Source organism: Chinchilla lanigera, unplaced genomic scaffold (genome assembly GCF_000276665.1).
Source record: "Chinchilla lanigera isolate Chin_1 unplaced genomic scaffold, ChiLan1.0 scaffold00081, whole genome shotgun sequence".
Taxonomy (NCBI): Eukaryota; Metazoa; Chordata; class Mammalia; order Rodentia; family Chinchillidae; genus Chinchilla; species Chinchilla lanigera.
The window spans coordinates 5571306-5577111 of NW_004955482.1; the positions used below are offsets into that span (position 1 = coordinate 5571306).

At 52.1% G+C, this 5806-nt stretch overlaps 1 protein-coding gene across 7 annotated transcripts in view; it reads left to right on the forward strand.

Annotated features, from left to right (window-relative positions):
* Sbno1 (strawberry notch homolog 1 (Drosophila)) overlaps positions 1-111 on the forward strand; it is a 52252-nt gene extending 52141 nt beyond the window's left edge. For all 7 annotated transcript variants that reach the window (XM_005403039.2, XM_013503552.1, XM_005403043.2 and 4 more), the window contains one exon: positions 19-111. The gene's annotated coding sequence lies outside the window, so the exon portion shown is untranslated. The remainder of the gene's footprint in view (positions 1-18) is intronic.
* The last annotated feature ends 5695 nt before the right edge of the window (positions 112-5806 follow it).

Below are 5806 nucleotides of genomic sequence, written 5' to 3' on the forward strand. Positions count from 1 at the left end.
TTTTTTTTGCTTGCACAGGTTGCACTATTAAAATTGAGATTGTATAAACCTGGTCAAAAACTGCAAGGTACCAAAATCTTGTAGATGTTAAATAAAAAGTTACCATCCTAACGAAGTGGACTCGTGCTTAGGCCCTCCCTGGGGACGTCCAGTACGAGTCTGGAGGGGACTCTGCAGGACGTGGCGGGGCCTCAGTTCCAGGGAGTTGCAGAGCCTTGCTTCACACCTGCTCCTAAATTCGTAACCCTGAGGTGGTACGGAGAGAAGGTAACACGATAAACTCTGAATGTTTCTCCAGTTGAATTGTCCCCTCTGTAACTTTCAACATCTCCCAAAGAATGGGGTAAAGGTATGTATTAAGGGATGGAAACCTGATCAAAATTCAGATCTTTCATCCTCTTGTATTTCTTTACCCCTGACTTTGGTGAAGTTTATCGTGTTTCCTTTGGATGTATTTATTCTTAGTGCCTAAAAGAACAAATGGAGAACAACTTCTGCTCGCGGGCACGTTTTGCCCAGTGGATGCAGCTTTTATCCTCAGTCTGGTCTGTGCATCTCAGGCAGTGATCCTTAGGAGATCCACCGGTGTTCCTTGTCAGGGCCACTGACGAGCTCCAGCTGCAGCCAAAATGTCCCAGTCCTTCCGTTTGTAAAGTGCTGGTCCTGCTGGTGGCTTTCAGCATGTTAAGGTGAAGACGAACTGGGCAAGGGAGGCCTAAAATGCTGTTCCTCCAGTGAGACCCAGCGGCGGGGCAGGGCGGAGACTCCCTTCCAGTGTGTGAGGCTCTCCGTTTAGCAGGTTCTGGCGTCTCCCAGCCCAGCCATGCTGTAATGTCTGTTCTCGGTATGAAGGGGCTAGAGGGTGTGGTGGTCTCTGTAGAAATGAGGCACCTGAAGAAGCCTTTTCAAAGCAGACTTCAAAAAGGTGGGCCGTGTGGATGGACAGGGCGGAACACCACATGCCCACAGCTATTGTGGTGCGTGTGTGCGCCCAGGGCCAGTGCTTGCCCCTTCCAGAAGTGAGTACCCTGTGTCTACACTGTGCCCGTGTAGTCAGCGCATCTGGGCAGGCCGCTTCTGTCCCCAGCCCAGGTCCTGACAGCAGCTGGCTTGTGCAGAACAGGGCTGTCCTCTGCGGGGTCTGAATGCCACGCCTCCGCCCACAGGCCTTGTTTAGCCCAACAGGAGTCCCTGTGACCTCTGCAATAATGCCTTTCCTCACTCTTCAGCAATATGGCTCTGAGCTTGCACATTTGATTGTGAGTTGTGTCCATGTTTTCAGGGTTTTCAGTGCCAGTTGTACTGCAGACCACTCGTGAGTCCAGAGCTGCTCAGACGTCCCACCAGGGCAGGAGTGTACCCTTGGCCGCAGCCTCCCGGCACGGGGGGCTCAGCAGCAGGGGTGGGCGGTGGGAGTTCACGAAAGTATGGAGGAAGTATTTCTTTAAACAAAATTGGATCAAAAGTAGGTAGGCTAGGCTGTTTTCTCTTTTGGCTACTAAATTGTGCTCCACTCTTCAGTATCTTTTCTTTACTGTGTATATGAATTAGCAAGAATCTGCATCCAAAGCACTGTAGTAGGCTGTATTTGTGCGTGTGCGTGTGTGTATTTATATTTATTCTGTTAATCAGTACTTCACAAACCATTTTGAGTTGCAACAAAAAGTCTTGTAGTTTGCTCTGTCTATAGAGGCAGAAGTTACAAAGTACCAAACTCCCTGGGGATATATTTTAGAGGCGTAATTTTTGGCCTTAGCCCATGGAGCATTCATTTGTCAGTCACCACGTGATGCTATTTGAACAGCTTCTAATAGGCAAGAGAGAGAGTACCAGGACATGGCTTCTTGGCCCCTCCCTCCACTTTCCAGTTTAGCGTAAGACAAAAAGCAGGAGATTAGAAATTGTTGCCGCATCTCATTTGAGGAAAGGGGCAGAAGTTTTCTTTGAGTCCTCTTCCTGGTACATTATTAAAAGGCAAGGCCTTACCCAGCTCTCTCACTTTTAAAATATCCCTGCATGGTGCTGGGTAGTTCTAAGAACGGTGCTGGGAAGAGCCACTGTTAGACTGGGATGCAGACCCCGGATGGTTAGCTCAGGCGTCCTACTGCCACACAGTTGGCCGTCCTCCCTTGTGCCTGTGGTTTCCCTGGGTCACACCACACCCGTGCACACACCTGTGTGCTCAGATGTAGCCCACATTCCGTGTCAGACTGCAGCTGAGAGCACAGATCATTTACAGAAAACCTCCTCATGCAAGGCCAGTTGTCTAATAGAAGTGCACTGTGTCCTCAGTGGAAAAACCACGTGTAGATACCTGCAGCTCAGACCAGCTAGCAGTTTTTTTCTGAGTATGTTGGTGAAATCCGGAACGTACTTTCTAATTGTATGCTGTACTTATATATATGTACATTAATGTGTATATAGAGAAATGTAAGCTCTTTTGAATTGTGAATGTAAATATTTCTTGTAAATTGGGGCCCCACCCACTTGTTCCCTTTTCCCTTTCTTCACTTCTATTTATTCTTCTGTTGACTTCCCATATGAGATATCTTACTACTTTTTCTTTCCTGCTTAGGAAAGTATGAAAGGCTTAGTTGGGTTTGTTCGGTGAACCTCTCAGTTCATATCTTTGCCGTACAGTTCTGTCGTGTCAGTGCGCTTGCTTGTGCTTTGCGTTTTTATCACAATCACAGTCCTGTCTCTGCAACGCGTCATGTTGGAGGAGGGCACTGCAGTGCGGTGCTGATTCTGTCTGCGTGACAGGGGTGGTGGTCAGTTTGTTGTTCTCTGGAAGCCACAGTGAGTCTGATACTCTCTTGTTTCTTTTCTCTTTTCTTTCTTTCTTTCTTTTGGCTTCACAAGACTTCATTAAGCTCCTGTAACTTCTTCAGTGCATTTGGGATCAAACCTGGCACTTCAGGAAACTTGACTTGCTCCTACCCTTGCAGTTCGTTAGGTCTGCACCAAATCTCACAGTTCAGACTTTTCACCTAACATTTTTCAGATTAGAAACTTTGAATCACTGTTCATGGTCCGCTGCTGCAAATTCCCCTGTTAATTTAAGAAGTTGAGCCTGTACTTTTAACCCATGCATAACAATCACAAGTTTATTTTGCAACAGATGCAGGTAATCGATCTGCTTTGGCTATGACTTCGTTAGGGACATTTATAGTAGGTGAGGACAAGCCTGGTAGGCGAACAGCGGGTGACACTGGAGGTGTGCTGTGGGGCTGCCGCTCGGGCGCAGGCTGACTCTGCAGGGTCCCGGGACGGTTAGCGCCCACCTCTGCCCCTGCCGAGGACGGTGTTGGCAGAACCAGCCAGGAGCAGGCGCTCTGAGTGCTTCGTGTTAGCAGCAGGGAATGGTGGCCAGCACCCAGCGGTTCGTTTGCAGACGTGGCACCTTGAAGACAGTGTTTCTTGGAGCCGGGGATGTAGCTCAGTGGCACAAGCGCCTTCCTGGCAAGTGCAAGGTCCTGAGTTCGATTTCCGGTACCCAAAAAAAGAAAAGAAAATGTTTCTCTGTAATCTTCCAGAATGCCTTGAGAGCATTTCTTGGGCCTTAGTTTCGTAAAAAGTCCTGTTGATTATCAGTGAGCCTGATAGACTTGTTGAAACTTTGGGAAGTGTCGGAGCCTCATTTGTGGCGAATCGGGGTGTCACATTCTCCAGCGGCAGCCCCTCCCAGCCCAGCTTTCTGACTGCACCCGCAGAGCGGGTGGTCGGCCTGGGCGTTTGCAGCAGCGGTGCAGGGGCAGTGACGCCGAGATGTCCTTTGTGTGTAGTCGAGCAAGGGAGCAAGCCTGGGCGAGTGGGTTCTTCCTGGTCTGGCCGCTTGGTGCCGAAGGGCAGCGTGCAGGTCCCTCCGGGAGGGCGGCCCTGGAGCCGGCCCCGCCCTGACGCCGGTGAGGCCTGGGTGGCCTGGCGCTGGGGGACTTGCTGGCTGCAGCAGTGTTGAGCACTGAAGAGATTAAAGAAGCTTGAGCCTTCCCTCTGCCTCCCACTTCCTGAGACAGAGCGCTTTCTTTTACGTAGCACACTGCAGTCACCGCAGCCGGGAAAATTCATCCTGGTCTTGGTTTATACTAAATTTGCAAACTACTGGTATTACTTCCAACAACCACTTGTATCTGCCATCAACCGTGAGAGGTGGGAAGAGGTACGCTGTATCTCTGCAATAAAACTTCCGCCAGGTTCTACCTCCTTGAGCACAGGCTGTTTCCTGCGTAGGTGTAGCCCTTCCTCCCTGACGAAGCTGACATGGTGCATCTCCAGATGTCATCCTACAGAACCCAAAGACCACCCGGAGCCGAGCGGACACGGACTCCTGGGGTGTCACGTTCCCTCCTCTTCAGCCTCCCCGTCGCCGCGCTGTCGGGAGCGTCCCCGTGTCCTCTGCCGCACCGCTGCCTTCCTCTGCTGGTCCCAAGCGGCGTGCGCGTCCGGAGCGCGTGCCCTCGCCCTGTTGGTACAGAGCTTCCCTCTGAGACTGGTCTCATGCAATAAACGCGTGTGGACTGCACCCGGCAAGGAAAAACCGTCACCCATGAAGCGTAACAAATTCTGTATTTAGGTTTTTATTGTGGTTTTCGTTTTGTTCTTTGAGGGATCTTTTTGGTTTTGTTTTTGTAAAATTCTTAAATAAATTAAAGAAAATAAAGCAAGCTGCTCTTCTCTGTGTGTGCTTTTGCTGCCCCCATGGCCTGTGTGATCGCCGCCTCTCCTCTTTCCCCTGGGGAAGGTCACATGTTTCCGTGCTGCCCTCATGTTTAGAGTGCACTGCCAGCGTGCCCGCCTCAGCGCTGCCCGCCTGGCTGGGCCTGTCATCTACACAGCCGCCAAGCAGAGGGCGGCCATGAGTGCTGGACCTGCTGCCACGCGTCCCTGTGCTGAGTGTGCTTTACAGCCAGTGTCCAGCCTAAGTCCGAAGGGAGACTGAGGGGCTGGGGATTTAGCTCGGCGGCACAGCGCCTGCCTGGCAAGTGCAAGGTCCTGAGTTCGATTCCCGGTACTGGGAAAAAAACCAAAAACAAACAAGCGGAGACAGCCAGCAGCAATCCTGGTGGTTCCTGAGCGTGATGTGCGCCGGCACTGAGGAGTGTGTCTGCTCGTCTCTGCAGCTCTTGACCCTTGCCTGGTTTGCAGAGGGACTGCAAAAGCTGTCTCAGTTCCTAGATTTGATGCAGCTGGTGCTGTATGATTCATATATTCGGTAAGTGTTGAATAAGCACCTGTAGCGTGTCTGGCATTGGGCCCCAGGCAGTTTCGCAGGGATCATTCAGGGGCGGTTGGCCTTGTGGGAACAGTGAGCAAAGGAGCAGGTAAGATTCTCATGGCGCTGGACATGGTGGTGCATAGCTGTAATCCCAGTCGTGTGCGAGGCTGAAGCAGGAGGATCGCTAGTTTGAGCACAGTGTGAGCAGTCTGTCTCAAAAGGAAAGGGCAGACTGAGGGTACAGGGCAGCGTGGGTCCCGGGTTCAGTGCCCGGGTACAGGGCAGCGTGGGGTCCCGGGTTCAGTGCCCAGCACCAGGGAAAGCTCCAAGGTCCCAGAGATAGGGAGGGAACCCCAGCACGGGCTGGCGAGAGGCTCTTCAAGGAGGTGCTGACCAGGGGGCCGTGTGCCTTGGGGTCGCAGGGGCCTGGTCCAGGGGGGCTGGGCTGGTTGGTAGATGAGCACGGTCGGCTCAGAGCGGCTCCTACTACCAAATGGGAAGCTGGAGGGTTGGCACCGGCAGAAAGAACCCGGGAGCGAGCAGCTGGGCAGCGCAGTGACAGGTGACGCGCGTACGCACATGCTCCCACGT